Here is a 23,082-nt window from a genome sequence, read left to right as displayed (position 1 = left end):
TCACGACTCATATATTCTATTCTTGGACAAAAGCATCCTGTGACCACACGGTGGAACTTTGGAAGTATATCGCCCAATTTGTTTCTTTTTCTGTGCCACGTCTATGACTTTTGTGCTTGCTCCTCACAAGCTATTATCTTTTACCGTGAAGAACTTATTGATTCTGAATGAGCATGGATTTCGTTCTAGCCTCTCCGCTATGACAAATATCTTAAGTGTCATGACGCAGGACTCCATACCGGCACTTTAGAGTGGGCAAGTTGACGCCATTTCCTGTGACATTAGCAAAGTTTTTGATGTAGTCAGCCATTCATTGTTTATTTTGTATATGCTGCCATCTAGTGAAAGCGTGGAGACATAATTCGCCGTGACTGCGCGTGGTCGGCGATCTGGCAGCGCGTGCTTTTCTTCTTCTGGAGATAGAACACGTATGTGATACCACTAAGCGTGTTTGCATGTGTCTCCTCGTCTGGCCGACTCGCTCTTCCTTCCTGGCTACAACATGGTGTCAGAAGAAGAGGTTCTACCAGCAGACATCGGCTCCCAGTCCTCCTCCGTGCGAAGGACGAGGCCAGCAACGAAACGTCGGCGAGCTGCTCCCTATACATACACTTCGGTACTCAAACAACGCGGCCCCTTAACGTTCGAGGCCACGGCGTCGTTCATAATTAAAGCCCGGACGCCTTCAACTTTTCGTCGCCGAACGAGTGGCCGAAGTGGAAACAAAGATTTGAACGTTTCCGAACCTCTTCAGGGTTGTGCGTTCAGTCCGAGAAGCATCAAGTAGACGCGCTGCTCTACATCATGGGCGAGCGAGCCGAGGAAATCTACGCCAGTTCTACTTCTGCTCCATCTGAAGAGAACTCCTAGAAGTTCGACCGAGTCACGGAAAAGTTTGATAAATACTTGATCCCGTGACGCAACGTAACCAATGAACGAACGAGATTCAACTCCAGAGTACAACCAGACGGTGAGTCGGCTGAAGATTTCGTTACAGCCCATCGCACATTTTCGAAAGACTGCGACTTCGGCGCTCTTCGAGAAGAGTTCGTGCGCGACCGCCTCGTGGTTGGGATAAAAGATAAGCAGTTATCTGCCAGGCTATAGCTCCGACGCATACCTCAATTTTCAGAAGGCTTTTGAGTCTGTCCACCAGATCGACAGCGTCCGTCAGCAACAAGTCGATCTCCGCCAGGAAGTGCCATGTGTGAACAAAGTTGCGTCCGCACCCCAGTCCACTTGGCGTACAGGACAAAAGCGGCAGCTATTGACGTGGGACAAACAAGCCACCTTCATCTTCAGGTAAAAACAGCATGCGAAAATCATGTCGTTGGTTCGTAGAAGAGCGTCACCCTCGTACTCTGTGCCCAGCACGCTCGGAAGTCTGCAGGAATTGCCAGAAATAGGGTGATTACGCCTCCGTATGCATGTCGTGGAGCCTCGATTGTGTGGAAACGCAACCAGTAAATTTAGAAGCAGGATTCCTCGGAATAATGAAGACGTTGCATGCTTGAACGTGGGAGGCAACAGTCCTGGTTCAAGGTCAGCCAGTAAACTTCGAAATTGGCACTGGCGCGATGAAACAGTCCTCCCGAAGCAAGTATTCCACATGCTCAAGGACAGACCTTTTCTCTCAGCTCCTCCTCGCCAGATAAATGGTCAAGGCGGAAAGCTTCCTCCAGCCGCAGGAGTGGCACAACTCGAGCTCATCTACCGCGACCGTACGATTACTCAGGATGTCTACGTCTTAGATGAGGTCCGCACTCCGTTGGTAGGCGAGCCGGCGATCGAACTCCGAATGTTGACATTCGTAAACGCCATTGCTGAGAAAGGGAATCCGAAAGAAGAATTTCCAGCGTTCTTCTAGGGACTCGACAATGTGCACAAGAAACACCGAATTCAGCTGCAAGCAGGAGCGAGACTTTTCGCACTCAGCTCTCTGCGGCGCATCCGAATTCCTTTATAGGAAAGGATAAAGTTGGAACTACAAAGAATTCAGAAACTCGGCGTCATATCACCTGTTGACGAGCCGACTGAGTGGTGTGCACCAATGTTAGTCGTCCGAAATCCCTCCGGAGACGTGAGAATCTGCGTTGACTTCACAGAACTGAACCGCCCCGTTCTGAGAGAATGCCATCCTATCCCTTGCGTGGAGCACACTCTCGGACTTCTCTACGGAGCTAAGGTGTTCTCCAAGCTGTACGCTACTCTGGATTTTGGCAGATTCAACTTTGTTAAGGCTCTAAAAAGTTCACCACGTTCATCTCACCTTTTGGGCGCTTCTATTTCAACCGGTTACCGTTTGAAATTGCGTCTGCTCCTGAACACTTCCAGAACCAGATGTCGTGATTTTACAAGGCGTCAGTGGGCTTTTCTGTCACATGGATGCCATCCTTATGTGCAGTTCGAATGAGCATGAGCACAATGAGACACTCAGAAATGTGCTACGGCTACTCGTCAAGGCTGAACTGACATAAAATGAAACCAAATGCTTTTCCACAGCCTCACGTTTCTTGGACACTGGCTAGACCAAGGGGGCATAAGCCCCGACAAAAAGAAAGTTGAAGCCATTATGAAAGTGGAGAGCCCAAGAAAAACGATCGAGCTGCAGAGAATTCTCGGAATGTCAACATACCGCGCCAGATTCATTCTCAATCTCCCTGAAGTCCTGCAACCACTTACTCGTTTACTGTCAAAGAAGCAAGAGTTTGCTTGAGATGGTCCACAATAGCAGGCGTTCAACAAATGGAAGTCGCTGCTCACGTCTCGCCCTGTCCTTGGAGTGTACGATCCATCGAGAGAAACGATCGTCACTGCAGATGCGTCGCCCTTCGGACTTGGTGCATTATTCCGGCAAAAGCAAACGAACGGCAAGTTTTCTTTCATCGTTTATGCTTCACAATTGCTCTCAAAGACCTAGAAGCGATAGGCTCTAATCGAGAAAGACGCTCTTGCCTTAGTCTGGGTAGGTGACAAGTTCAGCGATTATCTGGTCGGCAAGCTGTTCAAGCTGGAGACGGGCCATACACTGTTGGTTTCCATCCTCAATTCAAAGAGCCTTGACGACCTGACAGCCAGATTACAGTGGCTAAAGGTGAGAATGATGCGATACCAGCACGACATTGCATACGTTCCAGGCAAATAGCTTCTAGCTTAGATCTTTCCAGAACGGCTCTCCAAAAATTAGAAGACACAGAGCTCGAAGAAAACGTGGGAGCTTTCGTATGTTCTTTGAGAACCTGTATTCCTATAAAGAAGTACTGCCTTCAGTAGTTACCGGCATCCCATCAGACAGACCCTGTTTGTGCAGAAATTCGCTGGTGGAGCAAGAAAAAGGAGTGGCCCTGCAGGCAAGATTTACCAGTGGACATAAATCCCTTCTACGAACATCGACACCACTTGACACTAGAGAACGATTTACTCCTCTACACTGACTGCTCGAGGTGTCGTTCCGGCCTCCTGCCAAACCGAAGTCCTACGACTCTTACATTAAGGACACTTCGGCATAACAAAGACACTTTCTCGTGCCGGAGATTGTGTCTGGTGGCCCACTATAGGAGCTGATGTCACGTCCCTGGTGAAGCAACATCAGCAATGCGTCGATGCAACAAGTAACAGGAAAATGCCACTGAGAAGTTCCAAATTTGCAGAAAGACCCTGGCAACTCATCGCAATGGACTTGTTTCACTTTAAGAGCCAGTGGTGGTTGATAGCAACAGGTTAATATTCAAGATACCCTGAACTGGCTAGGCTCGAGAAGCTTACGTCCGCAGCTGTAGTCAACCAGTGCAAGTTAATTTTTGCACGCCACGGGATTCCTGAGGAAGTGGTTTCCGACAATTGCCCGCAGTTCTCGTCGACTGAGTTTTCACTCTTTGTTCAGGACTACTCCCTCAAGCACGTCACCTCTAGCCCTCAATATCCTCAGAGCAATGGACTTGCTGAGGCTGCGGTAAAATCATCAAGGCTGCCATGACAAAGACGAAAGACCCTTACTTAACGCTTCGAGCTTACAGGTCGACTCCTTTGAAGAATGGGTATAGCCCTGCGAAACTACTGATGGGCCGTCGGCTACGAACCATGCTTTCTCTTAGTTCAACCAAGCTTACACCCCAACTGCCGTATCAAGAGAGCCTTCGGATTTCGATAAACAGTACTGGAAACGTCAAAGGAAATACTTCGACTGGCGTCACAGAGTCCGCGACCTGCCGTGGCTATTCTACGGAGATGACATCTGGTTGACAGACCTCAAGTGCCAAGCTACAGTACAAGCCCCAGCCGATGAGCCTCGGTCCTACTGGGTTAACACCGACGCTGGTGTCGTACGCAGGAACAAGACTCTGCTAGTTCGCTATTACCGTGCTGAAACCAATGCAGAAAATGTTTGTGTCAGTGACCGGGCAGCAGGCGCCCGTTCGTGTTGCCAAGACACTTCCCACATGCATACTAGAAGTGGGAGGTGCGTGGAGCCGCCTGCTGCACTGAAATTCGGTTGCTCTGTTGGGGAGATATAAATGCTGCCATCTAGTGAAAGCGGGGAGACATACTTTCCCGTGACGGCGCGTGGTCGGCGATCTGACCATGCGTGCTCTTCTTCTTCCAGAGATAGAGTAGGAGGAGGAAGTAAACTTTATTGCTCTAGAACGGGTAATTCAGAGGTAAGGCCGGATGTCTTCATCTTCAATTTGTTGATGACGATCTCCGGCCTGCATGGTTGGCGCCCCTATTCCAGGGCACCACTGAGCGTGGTTACTCGCCGGGCATGATTCACCACCCTCTGTTGGAGGCTAGGGTCGCCGCTGAAGAGCACGCCATCCCACTGCTCCGCACTCGGATTTTCTATTTTGTGGAATGTCTTATTCGTATTGCACTCCTATGTGATGTGATAAAGTGTGGGTATTGCGCCTCACCACGGGCATGTGTCCCTGTATTGACTTGATAACATTTCGCATAGTATATGTAAATTAGGGAAAGTTCCTTTCTGCAGCTTTTGCCAGTAAACTGGCTGTTGTTGAGTGACAGAACACGTCGGAGTTAATCTTTCAGACGCAGTCTGCACAATTCTGTACAGTAAGATAGTGAATCCTCAGCAAAAGCACTGATGAAAGTAAGGATGGTTAAATTGTGTTGCATACACCTTGGAACACTTGTTATAACTGTGCTGCAATTTCGAATAATGTGCAGAATACTTTAGCAAAATGAGTGGGAAGGTAGACGGTTGGGTGTTTTTACTGTGTGCCAGTATGTTGTATGTAGCGGCTTCACTTCTTTCATTGTTTTTCACAATGTCATACACCAGGCATAATTTGCAAGTGGCTGGATAAGTGCTTTTTAAGCTTTTGAAAACACGAAGTAGTTTTTGTTCTCATATTTGATTTCTTGTAGCAAGTTTTTGCATGGAGTCGAAATTCTGTAAACTTGACAAAGCTCACTAAGCAATTGGAAATTCTAAATTTTTTCTGCAGCTGTACAGTCTCTATGATTCTGCAGATGCAAGAGATTTGGCGAAAGCAAGTTTTCAATCAACAGGATAAAGTGGTGTCTGGAAAGGCTAAACGTGTCCGTACATGACTCCTCGTCTGGCCGTCTCGCTCTTCCTTCCTGGCTACAACAGTTTCTGATCAAGTTTATGCACTTTGTTATTGACTCGTAAGTCGGTAAAGCTCTTGAAGAGTGATTGTCTCGATAAACTACGTCTTGTTAATGTCAATGACCAAACGCCTGTTTTATACGTGGCGTTGCGAGCTGGTACCTGTTGTCACGTAGAGGGAGTTTTGGCGACCTTCATCAGAGTCTGCTTGGAGCTCGAACCAGCTCGACCATAAAAGTGGGTCCGGCAGGAAACGCGAGATGATGTACAACCAAATAACGGAAGCTTAATACACCGTTACGGGTGAGCGGTGCGCTCCAAGACAAATACAGAACGTTGGGTGCGCGTGCTCCTGTATGCAAGGGCAGAGATGATTTGTCTTCACGTGGCGTCGCGCTGGCTTTCTTATACCCTCCACCATCCGGGCACCCTCATTCTCTCTTACTCCCAGGTAGCGGGCCTTGTGAGGACACGCCATTCCTACTCACACAGACAAATTCTGGAGAAATCACTCGCTGACGTGTAGGGGGTGAACGTATAGGCCACGTCGGGTCAGTTCACACAGAGCAATTCGGGGAGAAACCAGTCCCTGGCCTATAGGGAGCGAACGTAGGACAAAAAAAGAGTAGGACTTGCACTGGTGCGTAATACTGTGGCACGTCGTTAGTCACATCGCGTCTCAGACGTTTAGCATCCGTTGCATTCATAATCACACAAAGTAAACCGTAGCCATGGCAGCTAGCGGCGTCTCTCTAGGGTCAGCAATAGGTCTACTACTTCGGGAAATGTTTATTAATGACGTTCTTTCCACTATTCAGAAGTCTTCGTTTCTTCTACATGATGATGAAATCACGATTTGCGAGGAAATTCTTACTGCTAATGGCTGTCGCATGTTGCAGCCTCACCAGATTTCGCTTTGTAAACAGTTCAATGATAAAGCTATTAAAATTTATGTAATGACATTCGCTCGCAAAACAGCAAGAATTTCTATTTTTCATTTCGTTGGTCTACACCATTCTTGTCAGAGTCAAAAAACGAGTTCTTTATGACTCTGCATGTACCATTTACAAAAATACAGAAGACAAGCGGTCCAAAGATAAATTGCAGCACTGACAGCTTCGAACGTGCTTGCGAACTCCCCGTTGGAGGTGACACAGCGTTGCTGATCTCACAGGTAGTCCTCAGAAATGGCATTATAGATGTACAAACGTCGGTTTCTTAGCGTTCTCGCAGAAATGCGGCATGAAAGAAAAAATTAAGCGCCTTACTTTGGTCACTGTAAACAGTGTCAAGTTGACTACTGTCCTCGCACTGCCGAACCGCGATAAACCTATGTACATGCGAATAATGTGTGCAGGACGGACTCGAAGATTTTAAAGGCAAAGAATGGGGAGATATTCTTTAGTTTTGTATGTCTGTATTCAAGCCAGATTTGTCGATCAGAGTGACACGAGAGATTTCCCCATGATATAAGAAATTTTAGTGCCTTGAGGCAGGTGTTGTATATGCATGTTAGGATTAAACTAAGCCAATCACTGAATCGTTTAGATAAAATCATGAGATATAGACAGGTTGGCAATGTGCGAAGGCAAGGCAGAAAGTAAGGAGACGTTCAAGAAAAGGCACATTTGTTCTAATTACAGAAAACTGAATCCTGCATTATTTTTCTACATAACCTCCCTGCACTTCAATGCACTTTGCCCAATGTTTCAAAAGTTAGGATTTCCTTCCTCTAGTAATTATGTTAAAATACGATAATAAAATATTATTACTTGTACAGTTGTACTATTGCGCTTACTCGGAGGAGGTGGTGCTGTTGTTGTTGCTCCTGGTTTTGATGTGCTCGCTACGCCAGGGTCAGTTGCAGTGCCTGTGACAAGATAAAGAGAGGTCATGAGAGGTTTAATCCTGTCACGTTTTTGAGTGTTCCCATTACGGCTATCAATAATTACAATCAATCAATCAGTGATTCGATCAAGCGATTAGCCATACAATGCTTAGAACCACATGAATCTGTATGAGGCTTGTACGTAAGTAATTAAGTCATTAGTTATTTGTATTAAAATATGTTCTGGGAAATTTTGTAGTTCAACGATTATATTTACAATTTAACGTTCATCGAAATTCAGTTACTTCATTAAGTAACCAAATACATGCAACCAATTACATTTTTATGAAAGAAGCTACAACAGACGATGCTGCCTTGTGCTCTTAAATTTTTCATTAAAATCTTTCATTTAGGCACCTATAAGTTTGGCCTATGTATATTTTACCGCGTGACGGAGGTACAGAGTCAACTACATTGCCCATTAACTCAACAAAACGTGTGCGTTGCTGTGTAAAATAAGTGCATCATCACCACCGCTCTTTCTTCCTTTTTATGCGTCTGACGCGTGTTTCCGAAATGACACTAATTTGAGGCTATGCGTCATCAAACTCGATGCAAAAATGCACAGTTGGTTTTCATTCTTTAATAAAACGGTCTTGTATGCACTGAAGCAAGAAAGTAACTGGAACTGCCATTTATTCTGTGAGACACTTGAGGAAATGTATGGTAACTGCTGTCATCGTGGCAGTTATTTTCAAGCGAATGAGTCTGGGAAACTCTTTCTACAATTTTTCAATTATAATATGTAGTGTAGATTGATCAGTTAAGAAGTAAATAATCGTTTTGGTAAATAGTGTAATATTTGTTTAGATTTCTCTTGCTAGTAATGTCTGCCTCTTCGAATAACCGAGTTCAACGACAAGAATTATTCCATCTGCCACAGCCCGTTTATAAACATTTCCCGACACCTAAACACGATGACATGACCTAGTATACGTAACTCATTATTATGAATAGCATTGTTAGGGGTGAATAATATGCACCTTTATATCGAAATACATCACAAATTTCCATAACTTTTCAAGGAGCGTGAACAGTTGCTTGAGTGCGTTACGAACAGTAATCTAAGTTGTAATCAAAGTAATGACGCCGGAAGGAGGTGCTTCCCATGTTAGCGGATGAATTCAATTCGCACTACTACGTAGCGATGGCCCTCCCTTCAGTTGTTGACCCTAAAGAATTTGCAGTAGGCGATTTTCCACTTCTCGACTGCCGCTATCGGGAGCGCCTTTCCCTGGCTCCAGTAACAATGAAATGCTTCGCTTCATACAGGACACAGTTCCTGGCATCGCGGTTTTGAGTGACCACAATCTTCTGCGGGACGTGTATTGGTGAGATAAAATACAGCTCTTATCAAAAGCGTGCTCGTAGAGCGACGTTTCGCTGTTGCTTCGGATGTCCCCGCACAAAGAGAGAGAGAGAGAGAGAGAGAAGATTACCGAATAAAAATTTGAAAGGCAGTTCTTATCGAAGATAAGCAACGTGCGAAGGCCTGCAGAGGATGCAATTGAAGAGGAGGGCCAGCTCAATCTAGGTGCTTCATTGTGCAATCTTAATAAAATATGAATAAAAGTAACGTTAATGTGATCGATTGCTTTGAAGTATTTGCCCAATTGATATTGTGGGGCAGCAATTGGTAATCGTAATTAATCAGATTTTTAAGAAGAGTGGTTGTAACTGTTATCGGTTACATTTTTTTTTCTGTATAGCGTAGGAGTCTGGTGAGTGAGCAGAAGGAGATTCCAGAGCACAAGGCCGTAAAGCGACCTACTGTTAGATAACGCAAAGCCTATTTCAAGGATACGACGCAACAGTACATAGTATGTTAGATAACGTTAGAATTGAACAATTACACAGTAAACGCCGGTAAAACTAGAATAAATATAATCTTGGAAACGAGTGTAGAACAGTAAAAACTATCGGCAAAATTTTGAACACGAGACTTTGAGGGCGTTAGTGAATAAGATGAAATCTTTTGTTTATAACGTAATAAAGGTCGCAATTGCATGATACAAGGTTCGTGCGCCAAATTGAGATTTTCATTGCAAATCAAATAATCATTGCTTTTTGATTTGTATTTAATGCGTATTAGATTCCTATCCGATTTCAGAATTCGGTGGTCGAGCTTCTCGAATACTCCTTTCGTTCGAATACTGTAAAAGAGAGGAACAGTTCTTGCTGCCTACGTGGTTCAAACGTAGAGTCGTTGGAAGGATTCTTTAGCGGGAGTGCTGCAGATGTTGCTCAGATGGTTCAGTTGTTGAACAAACACGTATGGGAGGCCACGTGCGAATAATTGTTTCCAGCCATTCAGTAGGTCTGTGTAGCCTTTCGAAGCCCACGAATTTGGTGTCTCTATTTAGATAAAGCAGCTCATCTGATTCATTTTCAATCTCTGCACGTTTGAATATCTTAATTACACATCCGACAGTGTAGTATTGCCCTTAGTTCTTTCACCGAGCACTTCACGCTACTACGAGGTTCTCGGACACGCTGTTCCATTCTTTTTTCTTCTTCTCTGTCGTTGTGCCGCAGACATGATCGTACATTGCTTTGTTTCAAACTTTTGGGTTCTGCATTCATGGCATGCTCCACTCGATGTTTCGGATATACAAGCTTCTCAGCAGATGAGACATCATGTTTTCGACGTTGTTAAGAGTATTAATTAATGTGTACTGGCCTTTTGTAACTTAACGGACGCCTTGGAGCTCACAATGTAATCTTTTAGGTATTCTGAATGTTTCACATTCAATTTGATTGTGAAAGATCACTTTCTCGAATATTTGTATTCGAGTTTATATAAAAGTTCGGCTATACAAGTAACCCTGCTTAATACGTAATAAGACTGTTGCACAAGTTAGCAGCGTCAAAGGTCGTGGTGACCTTGTCGCACTTAGTGCGCACCGAAGCTAAACGAAATTTGGAAGCTAACCTAATTGGGTTGAAATATATTGTGCAGGTGTTATTACGGACACCAAAGGGGAAGCTGCGGTTAAGTGTTCTGTAAAAGGGTTTTCCAAGCTAAAACGGGGTTTGAGCACGTGTCTTCTCTGATGGTCGTATCTGCCAAGAGGAACTTATCTGATGTTTTCCTTAACGCATAGAAGCTCTAAGTTTCACATTCAGTGTCCATTCATTTATTGCAACGTAGGAGAGTGTGGTAACGTAGACTTTGACCTGTTGATGCCGCTTTCGTGGTCGGAGGCGGTGCTTGATACGCGGGGGGGCCATTACCCGAGTTGCCTCCGGAGTCACTGTCACCGCCGCTGCCTTCTGCTTCCCCAGCAGTCGGCTCCACTGAAATCAGAAACAAGCGAAAGAGGAGAGTAGATCAATTGTCACGGTGTTTGATGGACCACCGCGAATAATTTTTACCACCAGTGGTTCCTTAACGTGTATCTGAAATTGATTTCGTGAGCGTTGTCGCAATTCATGCATCGTCGATGTGCGGCAGGGAATCGAACGCGCAACCTCGTGCTCACACAGACAACACGCGCGGGAGCGCGTGCGCGCACACACCCATAATCGGTGCCTCAGTTGCCAGCGAAACGCGTGTCGTAGCATGTGAGGATTGATCAAAAAGAAGTTCAAGTTGTTGCTAAATTTTCAGGATTTCGCGTGAAGGTAAAGATAGAGCTCTATTAAGTTTTAGCTGTCATTGACTGTCGTAGGTCAAGAGCATGCGAAAATGTCTCCCAGTTGACCAGACACACTGTGGTTAATTTCGATGAAACAGCCACTTATGACAGAGTTACTGAAATAAGTTGTGCTCGTTTGTCTACTATCATTAGTTATCATTTATGTGCAGGCTGACCCCTTACGTAAATGTAGGAAGACATATTATATATATATATATATATATATATATATATATATATATATATATATATATATATATATATATATATATATATATATGAAAGAGGCAATTAGTCCTAATTGCTGCTCTACGGTAAAGTTAGTGACTGGTGCAATCAATACCATTGTGAGCATGGCTATGTGATGAACTTCTGTTCAGGCGAGCACGGTTAAACAGAATATGAAGAATGCCATGTGAACACTTGGTTGGTTCCTGATAGGCACAGCGCGAAACTAATAACACGCCCCACAGCAGGTCAGTCGCTGTGGCGTTGCGCGGCTGACCACGAGGGCGCGGGTTCGAACGCTGCCGCGGCAGCCGCTTTCCGCTGGGGGCGCAATGTGGTTAGAATTAGATGCACTTTGAGGAACCCCGGGTGGTAATAAAATATTGTGTTCTTTCCGAAATACTGCGTGCCTCCTAACAAAATCATGGTTTGGGCGAGGAAATCCTCGACATTTGATTAAAATCAGGGTGTCTACCAACCGGCAATTCTCAGGGATCCGAAGTCGTCTAGAAAAACACAGGGAAAACTCAGGGTGTTTGTGCCTCTATCAGGGAAAATCAGCTGCAATTTTATTGAAAGGGTCGAAAGTCGCGGTAATGCTCGCTCGAGTAGAAATGGTAATGAATCGTCTTTGAAGCCCTGTCGTCGGCTGCAGGAGTAGCCAGAGTACAGTCAACGACCGACTATCCGGATTCCCGATAATTTGGACGGCTTTGCGGCACCACCAGTACCCCATAGGGTCAATGTATCAGAACGTCTGAAATTCCGGACGCAAGAACACTTCACCGTCCGATTTTCTGGACGCTTTCCCGTGACCACAGGTCCGAAACGGCATTAATCAAAACCTCCACTGCTGCCATTTTGATTACCTCGCCGCCTCCAACTGGCGCTCTCGCACGCAGATCCGCTGGCAGCCGTAGCCACCACTGCGGCAACGCTAGGCCTAGCTGCTTCGACGGTCGCTATGAAGCTTCTTGCCCCTGGGTGTCGTATTTTTCATTGAAAGAATTCGCGGCTGTCAGCAACGGCACGGACTCTGCCTCTGTGGTCCTTGCGATTGGCTTAGAAGCTTGGAAAGCACGTACAAGCCTCCGTACAAAAATGTCACTTGGTGAAGCATACGCAAAAGTATTGAAGTGAACCATAAATAGCTACTGGGAAGGGGCTACTGCCACGGGATACAGTATGCATTCTTTAATTAAACACGCGTGTACCCAGTATTTCCTCTCACAGTACCTGCACCGATATGCCTAATACGTTTACCGACAGGTCTTCAGAGCGTTTTTGAAGGTGCCTGTGGCGGTTTGAGCCCTTAAGGGCAGTAAATGACATGCATTTATTTTTTTTTCCAACTGGGCCATTTTTCGGGCGTTTTCGCGGCCACTGAGGAGACCGAAAACTAGGACGTGGAGTGTGGAACTGACCAGGAAGATGCTTCAAGTTGTCCGTGGGGTGAAGGAGTGGCGGAAGGTGTACAAGAACAGAAAGGACCTACGCATTCAGGAATGAACGGGAGAGGAAGTGTGCTGCCGCCGTTTTGAGGGAGCTTGAGCTCCAGAAACAGTGTCGGCTGATGCCGAAACGCAAGTGTCCCTCATGCAAACCAAAATAAACGCTTTAAAGCTTGTGAAACACAACACTGAGGCGTCGTGCGCGGGCTGAGAGCATGTCAGGACAGTTAAGGTTGACTTTTGAGCTGTTGAGAGAAAATCTCAATTGTAACAAAGTTCGCGCCTCATACCACTGAGCTTGCTATCAGTTGATAGAAATAACTCATAGTCGAAAATGTTCGCTTTTGTATGCATCTCCTTTTTCATTCGTATTTGACAATTTCCGATTCGGTTTGCAATTTTTTTCAAAGACAATTTATTTGCCGTGTATTTTACTAACCCCTCCCTTGTATTCTCTTTTTGAATAACATAAACACTACTCTTTAGTATTCAAATTGGATTAAGTCGTTTTTTTAATTTTTTTCATATGCTTACTAGATAGTAACAGCATCGGGCGATATGGTTTCAGCTCATCTTGACATAAAACATAGTTCTGCATCACTCATGGAATTTTGCAAAGGCACTCAGGGAAAACCCTTAAAATTCAGGGAATTTGGACATGTCAACTTGGTAGACACCCTGAAAATACTTCCTTGTGCCCGGAGCGCACAACTAATAAATAAATTGTATGACGTGTTATGCTGAATCACTCGAGATTGTCTTAATTATTTCAGTACCGATCATCAGCGCACAGCTTCAAAAAACTACATTCCTTCTATGCACAGTCGTCCAGGGTCGGATATAGGAAAACCGCCAAAAAGACAATGCTCGCACATATGATCGAATTTTAGAACGCAACCCTTAAGCGGCCGTTCCTGCGGCGAACGTCGTTGGCGGTGCAAACCGAGCACAGCGAAAGATGAAAGCGAACGTGGAGCGCAGCGGGAGATCAAAACCGCGAGGAGTAAAGAGGAGAGAAAGGTGCACTGAAACTCGGAGGTGAAACTCCCGTCAGCGCGAGCGAGCAGAGTGGCTTTTACGACGCGCCATGCGGCGAGTCGTAGAAGCGTTTGCAAGCGTGGTCTACAAGCATGGTCTGCGGCAATTCCTGGGGGCGGCCGTTAGCTCACATCGAGAGATTACGTCTGCGAGAAGCAATTCACGAGCAACATGATGAGACGTGATAAGTACTACGGTGAGCTTAGAGGCTCATAGCGGTTATGGAAATTAACGCGTTTTATTTTTTACTGTGCTCAAATGGCTGGAGCGTAGCAGCAGTTGCTCTTCGGTCTACAAGCGGTAAAGAAGCGCGCGAGAGTGCCCTCAATAAGAGTCAGGCGCGCGCGGCCGAACGGGAGCAACACGCTCGATAGGTTGCCCTGGCAACCGAAACGGCGGTAATTTCTTTCCAGGCCGCCAGGCGCCGCCAGCATGATAGTGGCTCCGCGGGCTTGTGACCTCTTCTGGGCGCCGCAAACAGCGGAGTTTCCACCCCTAAAGGTTTCTTGCTCCGTGACCGCAACCAAGAGGCGAAAGAGTGAGGAGGAACACGGCGAGCTGGCGAGGACAGGACAAGGCATGACGGCCAGCGCTGAAAAACAGCGCTGCTGTGGCCTTCGGACACACTGCGCATGCGCTTCTACGCTAGCAGCCCCGACGCCGGAGAATGCCCTCAGCGCGCGCCACGCGTTCTAGTGTTTATGCTTTCTTTCTGGATAGTGAGCGACGCAAGTTGTGGAAATGCTTTGTTTGCTGCTGCTGCTGCTGGCTCCTGCTGATGCTGCTGAATGAGCTGCCCGAGAAGACGCTCAGCGCCATCGCCGAAAGCACGCTCTCATTTAGAATCAAATTCGTTGCCCTAATGCACCGCGAATTCGAAAGACAAGCGGCTACGCTCGAAATTCGCAATATGGTGTATCGTAATCGTCTGTGAACTGTTCATGGCATGGTTTGTAGTTCTCACATTATAATCATTTGTGAGGGAAGGTATGTGCATATCCGATAAATATCCTCATGTTCCCAGTCATAGCAGATTTGTTCTCAAATGTGGTTGGCGCATGCATTTCTTGTTCTAAATTGGGAATCCTGCGATGACCCACCTTTAGTTCTGAGTGACAACTTGTTCAGCAAGTCAGTCAAACTTTGTTGAAGTGACCTCAACAGGATTATGACTTTCCGCGGGATATTGAAGAAATCTTGTTAGATACCCAAGTCAATGTTTATATAGCTTAATATAGCCATCATCACTAAACCTCACATTAATTCCAACGTGTGCGTTCGATCTGCATAATTTTTGTATTTCACTTGAATTGGTGAATTTTTGTAGGATGCTAAACCATGTGTTCACGAATGAAATGACTAAATGAAAGAAACAGCTACCACCCTTCGGTCGAATGAGAGAAAGTGGTTACACTCACCACTTGAACTTCCAGAAAATCCAATAAAATAGATCAATCCAATGAGAAGCAGGAGTAGCACAAGTGCGATTACTATGTACCCCACCTTCGAACCATTCTTTTCCTTACCGCCACCAGCTCTGCGGGAAAGAGAAAAGAAAATCTTTAGACACTCATCCCTGTGAAGGCAATTTGTCAGTGAGCTGTTAACATCATGACAAATGGCATCACAAAATGCAACACGCACACGCAGGCTTAAAATGTTTAGAATAGTTTGATTGAAGAGCATTGATTTCTGCTTTGTGATCACTATAGGAAGCTCCGAAAGGTTCCGCCGTAACCATTTTATGAATATTCTTGGACAATGTTAGCCCAGTGCACGCGAGATTAACTGTTGTTGTACTCTCGATTGGTGCAATAGGACGCTCCAAATTCTATAAAGGTTTGCTGCTTCCGAAGGGTTGGCGCGCCTACGTGATTGGGCCGGTATTGCAGATAGTTCAGTTTACATGTCAGAGACAGAACAAGCAGGCGCACAGAACCACAAACCCGGAAAATGAGTCTGTGCTGAAGTACCGTTGATTGATTTACTGCGAGGTTCCATAGATAACAGAGGCCTTGCTACAGGTCTTCTGTTGTAAGGTTTTTTCGCCATTCGATCCTCTCGACTGGTGATTCGTTACGGCGGTCGGTTTTCTCTCTCTCTTTTTTTTTTGCTGATAACGATGGCGATGACACAGAAAATTCCAACCAACATACCACTAACTGCTTCGCTTTATACACGTCGCCTTAGAGGCAGGATATGACCGATTTCTGGAATTGTGCCGGTGCAGTCTTTTCCTGCTACATATATATGAATGTCGCGAGATAGGAAAGAAAAAAAAAGCAAGTTTTTTGTACTACGTTGAGCTGCTACGCATGCCTTCGAAGGTGAAAGCCTTAAGTGGCTCATACCCCCGGTGATCTGAAATCACGGAGTGCAGTACAGAAAGCCATGTGAGCTCTGCTCATACTGACGCGTGCTCGCGCCTTCGTCGTCGCCTTCTTCCACAGCTGGCTCTGATGCCACTCATCATACAAAAGAAAGGCAATTTTAAATGTGATAGAATTGGTTTAGGCACTCGAACCTTCTACCCTCTGTGGCAGTCGAACCCTCGAGCTCATGTGGAAGTCGAACGCACGACGCTTCGTACTAAGGCGAGGTTAACTAGGACACTGTTAATATAGAATTATTGAAGGCACTCCAGCCCACGACCTGTGGTCGGAAAAAACAAGTAATATGTTGTAAGAAAGCATCTGAATGTAAATGTCAAGTAATTTTATGAAGGTCTCTTCAGCGCGCAAGCTTTTGCCTTCACATTGTTCGGCGTATGCTACAGTGACTGTTTATTAATGGGAAGATCGTTACGTGAAAACGCGATATATTTTGAAGAGAATGCCTTCTTAGGCGGCTACACATGGCTTTGGGTTACCTGGAATTTGGGTATCTACGTCTGAACACTCGGTCAAAAAATTGTCCCTTCGCTCCTCCAGAGAGCCGTAGAGAGCCGAGCTATTAAAATGTGGGTCTCAGCAAGCCATGTAGCTAGAATCAGTCGCGCCGTGGGTAAAATTGCCGGTACGTGTGTTCTGTGCCAATGTAGTCGAGAAGTAGCCACTATGCACCACAGACTTCCGGGTCTCCTGCATGTGCGCGCCTGGCCTCTTGGTAAAAGACAAAACAAAAGCAAAAACAACAACATGGAAAGAAATGCGTGTCAACCGAAATCGACGGCAAAAAAGACAACGTCTGCGTGCATGCGCGTAAAGAAAAAAAGGTATTATAGGACTCCACAGGAATAACGGAAACCGAGGGGTATGGAAAAAAATTAACGTCTGATAACGTAGGGAACAAAATAATGCGAGTAACGAAAAAAAATATAATGCATCTGTGCAACATTTTCAGCAAGTACAGATACAGTGTACCACGCGCGTTGTCTCGGCCTTTTTTTGACGTCGACTTTGGTTAGCACGCCTTTCTATTTTCAGTATGCGGCCACATCATGGAGGAAGGAAACTGAGGAGAGGCCCTACCCCCTCCGCGCGCTAGGAGAAAAGTGTGGAAGAAGTGACGTAGTACGTTCTCCTCCTTTTTGCAGATTTTTTATTTCTTTGCCGTAGCGGCCACGCCTTTCGGGCCACAATGGCGGCTTTGTTTTGGTTCTGTGCGCTCACACTTGTTGCTCCGTAGGTTTCGTACCATGGCAAAGGCGCCGTGTGGGCAGGTTTGCGTTGGTCTTCGTGTTTTGTTGCGCTGCGTTATCTGGACTATGCTGTCCCGGATGTTGCTGCGGCCAGGTGGGACAGGAGGAACTAAAATGCGTGAAATGAACGCGCATGCAGCGCTGTACGCAATGTACCGCGCCACTACAATGGCTACTGACGAATGAATATCCGCGGGAAATTTTTCCCTTTTTCGCGGAATCACGCTAACGTGCTAACGATTGCTTAGTATTGCTGCGGAGCGTGCGGGTCCGAGCAGCACGGTTGCGCGCTGCGCAGCGTGGTTTCGCGAGAAATGTAAACAAGAGAGAAGAGCTGGCCCGATAGGCGGAGCAACGCCATGAGAAACGCCACCTTTCGGCTTCACTTTAGCTTCGCAAAGAGTGACGTCAGGGCCTCTCCTTAATTTCCTTCCTCCGTGGGCCACATGCTCGCGCGCGAGGGACTGCCGGTTTGTGCGTCGAGAGACTGGCACCGCAGCTTTGATGAGCGGCTCTAACGAGGCGTCGCTCAGCGCCGGCGGCCTCTACGATGAATGCTTTACTGCTGCTCTGCGCGTATCGAGTGCTTCGTCGCCGAGCAACGACAATGATAGCGTTACTCATGGCGTCATATCTTGAACGTTGTCAGTGCTCTCCTTTCACAGGGTATATAGTATATATATATAGAGAGAGACGTGTGGCTTTCGCAGTAGCTTAATATACCCATCCAGCGCCTTGGAAACTTGTTCGCTCAGTTAACATCTAAAGCGCAGCCACAAAAAAGCTTTCATATTAAAAGAAATTATCGGCAAAGACGCTTAAGACTGTTTACGTGTGGGAACGCGAAACATTCTACCGTGCGTAGGCCTGGGAACATCACGAACGCACCCAATTTATGCACTAGTGATGTGGCTCCTACTCCTCGCCATTTTCTGAGCCGTCACATGCCCAGACACGCGCACACGAGGCCACACCTTCAGTCAGCAAGATGGCTGCGATGTGACGTGGACATAGATGCACTCAGTAGACAGCTTCAGTCAGCCACAACCGTGGAGCCGTCGTACAATCGGGGTAGCGCGCTGGTCTCCCACCCCGGATGCCCGGGATCGGCTCCCACCGACTCCGAAACGTGCGAAATGTTACTTTCTTTAAAGGAACCTCCTTGGAAAATTCGACGTCAGTCCTAGCACTTTTTCACATGTTTTTACTCTTGCGCCGTCGGCCATTTTTGGTAACTCCTTTCGATCACGCAGACGCCGATGAATTTTCTCGTAATGGGGCGTATAATGCTTTAGCATTAAAAATAAATTAAGTATTTGATTAATCCGCAAGACAATGTAGCTAATGGACGAGCCGCCTACGTCTTGGTACGTCCCGAAATTGGCATAGTACGACAAGAATGTATGACGAACATAGATGATCGGTTATGACATGAACATCATGACACCTGTGCCAAGTGGGTCATGTGACACCCGCCTACATCTTAGTGCTCTCATGGTCGTTTAGTTAAATGTTTATGTACCAAAATTGACATAGTACGACAAGAGTGTATTGGAAATATGAATGACAAGAATATCATGACATGTGTGTCATGTAGGTCTTCAGACAGGCGCCTACATCTTGGTGCTCTCATGGTCGCTTGGTTAAATTGTTATGTAGCAAAATTGGCGTAGTAAGACAAGATTGTATGAAAAATATAAATATTCCGTCATGACAAGAATATCATTACATATGTGTCATGTAGGTCATGATACAGGCGCCTTCATCTTGGTGCTCTCATGGTCGTTTCGGTAAATTTTTTGTACCAGTATTGGCATAGTATGACCAGAGTGTATGACGAATATAAATGGTTAGTTATGACATGGATGTCATGACATGTGTGCCATGTAGGTCATGAGACACGTGCCTACATTTTGGTATGTACCAAAATTTGCATAGTATGAAGAAGTGTATAACGAACATGTATGTTCGATCGTGACATGAATATCATGACACCTCTGCCCTGTAGGTCTTGAGACACGCGCCTACATCTTGGTGCTCTCATGATCGTTTCATTAAATTTTTATTTACCAAAATTGGCATTGTATGACAACAGTGTACGACGAACATAACTTGTCGGTCATGACATGAATATCATGATATTCTTGGGATGAAGGCGATGATACACGCCCCTACATCTTAGTGCTCTCATGGTCGTTTCGTTAAATGTTTATGTACCAGAATTGGCATAGTATGACAAGAGTGTATGGCGAATATAAAAAATTGGTCATTACAAGAATATCATGACATGTGCGTTATGTAGGTCATGAGACAGGCGCCTACATCATGGTGCTCTTATGGTCGTTTCGTAAAATTTTTATCTACCAACATTGGCATAGTATGACATGAGTGTAGACGAATGTAAATGATCGATCATGACAAGAATATCATGACATGTGTGACGCTGTAGTAGATGCCTTCGGCGGACGCCTTAGGGACATGTTGCCGGCACTCGTATGTCTTGAAAGCGGCCTGTGACACACGTGGCTGAAGTGCGCGCCCGCGCGGGCCCCATCTGCACAGCGATCTGCGATGTTTGCAGAGTGCGCGTAGTGCCGGGAGCTTCGTATGCGCTGTGCTTTGGACGGTTGGTACGTGTTGAAGTGACAGATGCACAGAGGTCAATTGGCTCGCGGCTAGAGCCGCGATTCTTAACCACAGTGTTTTCAGAGACAGTATCCGCTGTCATCGAGCGATGTGTGTTCATGTTCACCTGCGCGTGTGTGACACCGTGCTCGTTAATTTAGGTAAAACACTGACGGACTTCTTGGTTCGAATCCATGATAGAATGAGTAAGCGGGACTAAACAAGGAAATAGAAAGAAGCAGACACACAAAGACAGCGCTGTCTCCGTGTGTCTTTCTATATCATCGTTGAGTCACGCTTATATATTCTGTCATTGTTAATTCAGTCAGTAGGCGAATGTTTACAAGTTTATATGGCCGATAAAGCTACTATCCTTACTTGGTACAACTATGTATTAGTTTGCTATTGCAATCCGTGCTTCGGCTTTTTGGCGGAACTGCGAATTTTTCAACTGGGAGGCTTCCCTTTTAAGGAAACGGGTTTACTTTTTTAGCAATTGCTACGATGGGGTGGATGTCTCAGTTTCCGTTTCTTAATTACTTGTCTGCACCTTACGGGTTTCCGCAGAACTATTAGGCCAAAACTCTGCCTTTGCTTTGAGTTGTTTGTAAATTCGACTTCACTCTACCATCTGCAAGTCGTCTGTTTAAATGAGATGGTAGTACGGCTACCCCTGAAAGGCGGTGGTCCCGGTTTCGAGTCCCGGACTAGGACGAACGTTTCTTCAACTGCGAGGGTTTCCTTTCGACGAACCAGCATGGTTTTCCCTTGTAGCAATTGCTATGAGTAGGTGGATGTCTCACTTTTCCTTTATTAATCAAAATTGGCATAGCCATGAATCGCATGACGTGTGTCATGCAGGCCACCAAACAGCCGCCTACTTCTTGCTATGTACCCAAATTGTTATAGTATTACATGAGTGTAAGATGAATAAAAATGATAGGCAATCACATGAATATCACGACAGGTGGGTTATGCCATGTGGGTCAGGAAACAGCCGCCTGCGTTTTGGTGGCCTCATGGTTGTTTTGTTAACACTACTTCGCATAACACAGATTCCCACAGGGCGTGGGTTCTGTGCTCATTTTTCACTCTTGCGCCGTCAGGAATTTGTGGTATTTTTCGATCACGCAGACGCCGACGGATTTTTGTCTCATGCGGCATATAATGCTTTAGTATTGAAGAATTAAGTGTTTGAATGGCCCGAAAGAAATTTTCGACTTTAGTTATCCGAAAGCGGTATACACCACAACACCATGCTTTCATCACAAATTTTTGTGTCCACTGCAACACGGCGGTCCTTCCAAGTGATCTCCCTTTAAGCTTGTTTTGAAGCAGATGATTCCACCCCCCTTAAGCCTACAAATTAAATAATTTCATCATACACTTGATTCTTTGCCATCCTTGACTCAATTTCTATGCTTTGGCACTCATTGTGCGAATCTAATAGGTCGTCGGTTATCTACCCTACGCATTACACGGCTGCACAGGCGCATTTTCAAAGCGAAGTATCGTTTACGGTCTCTCGCGGATTTAGCTGACCGTGGCTCCTAGTCGCCTGGGTGCTGCCGCTGTTGGGGCTTTTCGCGAAGAATTGAATCCGCCTCCGGCTGCCCCCCCCCCTCCCCAAATAAAAAACGATAACATTTGAGCACTTATGAGCTGTGAATGCGAAAGCAATTATGTCCGAAAAAACGGTTCTTTGATTCCATCAGCGACATAACATGTCACCATTGATATTTGGGTTTCGTACTTGGTCTAATGCTCCTGTTTGTCGTAGTAAATCTTACCTAGAAAAAAAGTGCGCGTTATAATTGTGCCAATACGATTGATTTATAGCAAAAACTGTAATGGCAATAGTTGCAGTAATGGTAGGGTACTAAATGTTTCTGCTAGGGCCCGTTCTTTCGAGGCACCCGAAATATCTTAACTATGCGGAAGTGCTGCTGCGTAATGTAGATGACGTCTGCCACCATGGCACCTTTAAAAAGGAACCTGCAGAATAGGTGGCCTCCATGCGGAGCCGCCAAGCACGGCTCTAAGTAAAGAGTTCGGATCTCTGAGGCCCTGCTTCAGTGCACTGCAAGAGAGTGAAGCGATTCGCAGCAGCCGGAAACACTAAGGTGGTCGCGTTTTGGACACCATTATTTACTTCCAAATGTATTACGGGACAGGAACCTAACTCAGCGCTCGAATACCACAGAGCCGCGAGATGGTTGGGCCATCTGGCAGCGTGTTTACTACACATATACTACTCTCATCTAGGGTCGCACTTACATATGTCACATGGAGCGTTGACTTCAGCTTTGGTCATTATGTACTGCTAATTACTACCTTAATGAATATGATCCAACATGTGCGAATGCGGTTTTCGATTTCCTATGCTGGAATAGGCTTTTGGTCTAGAAACCACCTATTTATGAGGCGGCAGCTGCACTTGCACACAAAGGGAACATCGGTGCACTTGTGATAATGATAATACAGCTGCGTTAGTAACACCTATTCGGTTTTACAATTGGTGCGTGATCCCAGTTATTAACTTGTTAATAACGTGTACTTACTTTACGGTTAGATGCTGTCGTTAGTAATTTCTGGCTTTTCCCTTGTATTTTTTTATGGGGGAACAACACGTAAACAGACACAGAAATATAAAACACGTGCTGTTGGTAAGCCATATGCTCACACATCTCGGCCAATCTGATGGAAGCAGTAAGTCAGTAAGTACTGTGACTTTTTCTTTTTTTAAAGCGACGCCACTGCTTTGGTGCGGGCGACAAAATAGTAAACGAAAGAAAAAGTAAAGAAAGTAGAAGCAAGGTGTCACTTACTCGCTCATACCTTGAAAGAGAGAGAGAGAGAAAAAAATTTAGCTCACTTCGCGTAGCATACGTTTGCGACAAAAAAAAAAGACAAAAGAAGTTAGTTTAATTAAAAAAAAGAAAAGTCATGGTTCTGTCTCCGCGTTCATTTTGGTTAACGAATAT

The 23,082-nt window shown here is 45.6% G+C and overlaps 1 protein-coding gene across 1 annotated transcript in view; it reads right to left on the bottom strand.

Moving 5' to 3' along the window:
* The window catches only part of LOC142587116 (uncharacterized), a 74,495-nt gene extending 67,037 nt beyond the window's left edge, over window positions 1–7,458 (bottom strand). The window contains exon 1 of the mRNA XM_075698004.1: window positions 7,389–7,458. The gene's annotated coding sequence lies outside the window, so the exon portion shown is untranslated. The remainder of the gene's footprint in view (window positions 1–7,388) is intronic.
* Between the last annotated feature and the right edge of the window lie 15,624 nt (window positions 7,459–23,082).

This window comes from Dermacentor variabilis, chromosome 7 (genome assembly GCF_050947875.1).
Source record: "Dermacentor variabilis isolate Ectoservices chromosome 7, ASM5094787v1, whole genome shotgun sequence".
NCBI lineage: Eukaryota > Metazoa > Arthropoda > Arachnida > Ixodida > Ixodidae > Dermacentor > Dermacentor variabilis.
Note: the sequence above shows the minus strand (reverse complement) of the source record. Positions and strands in the feature narration are given on the sequence as shown.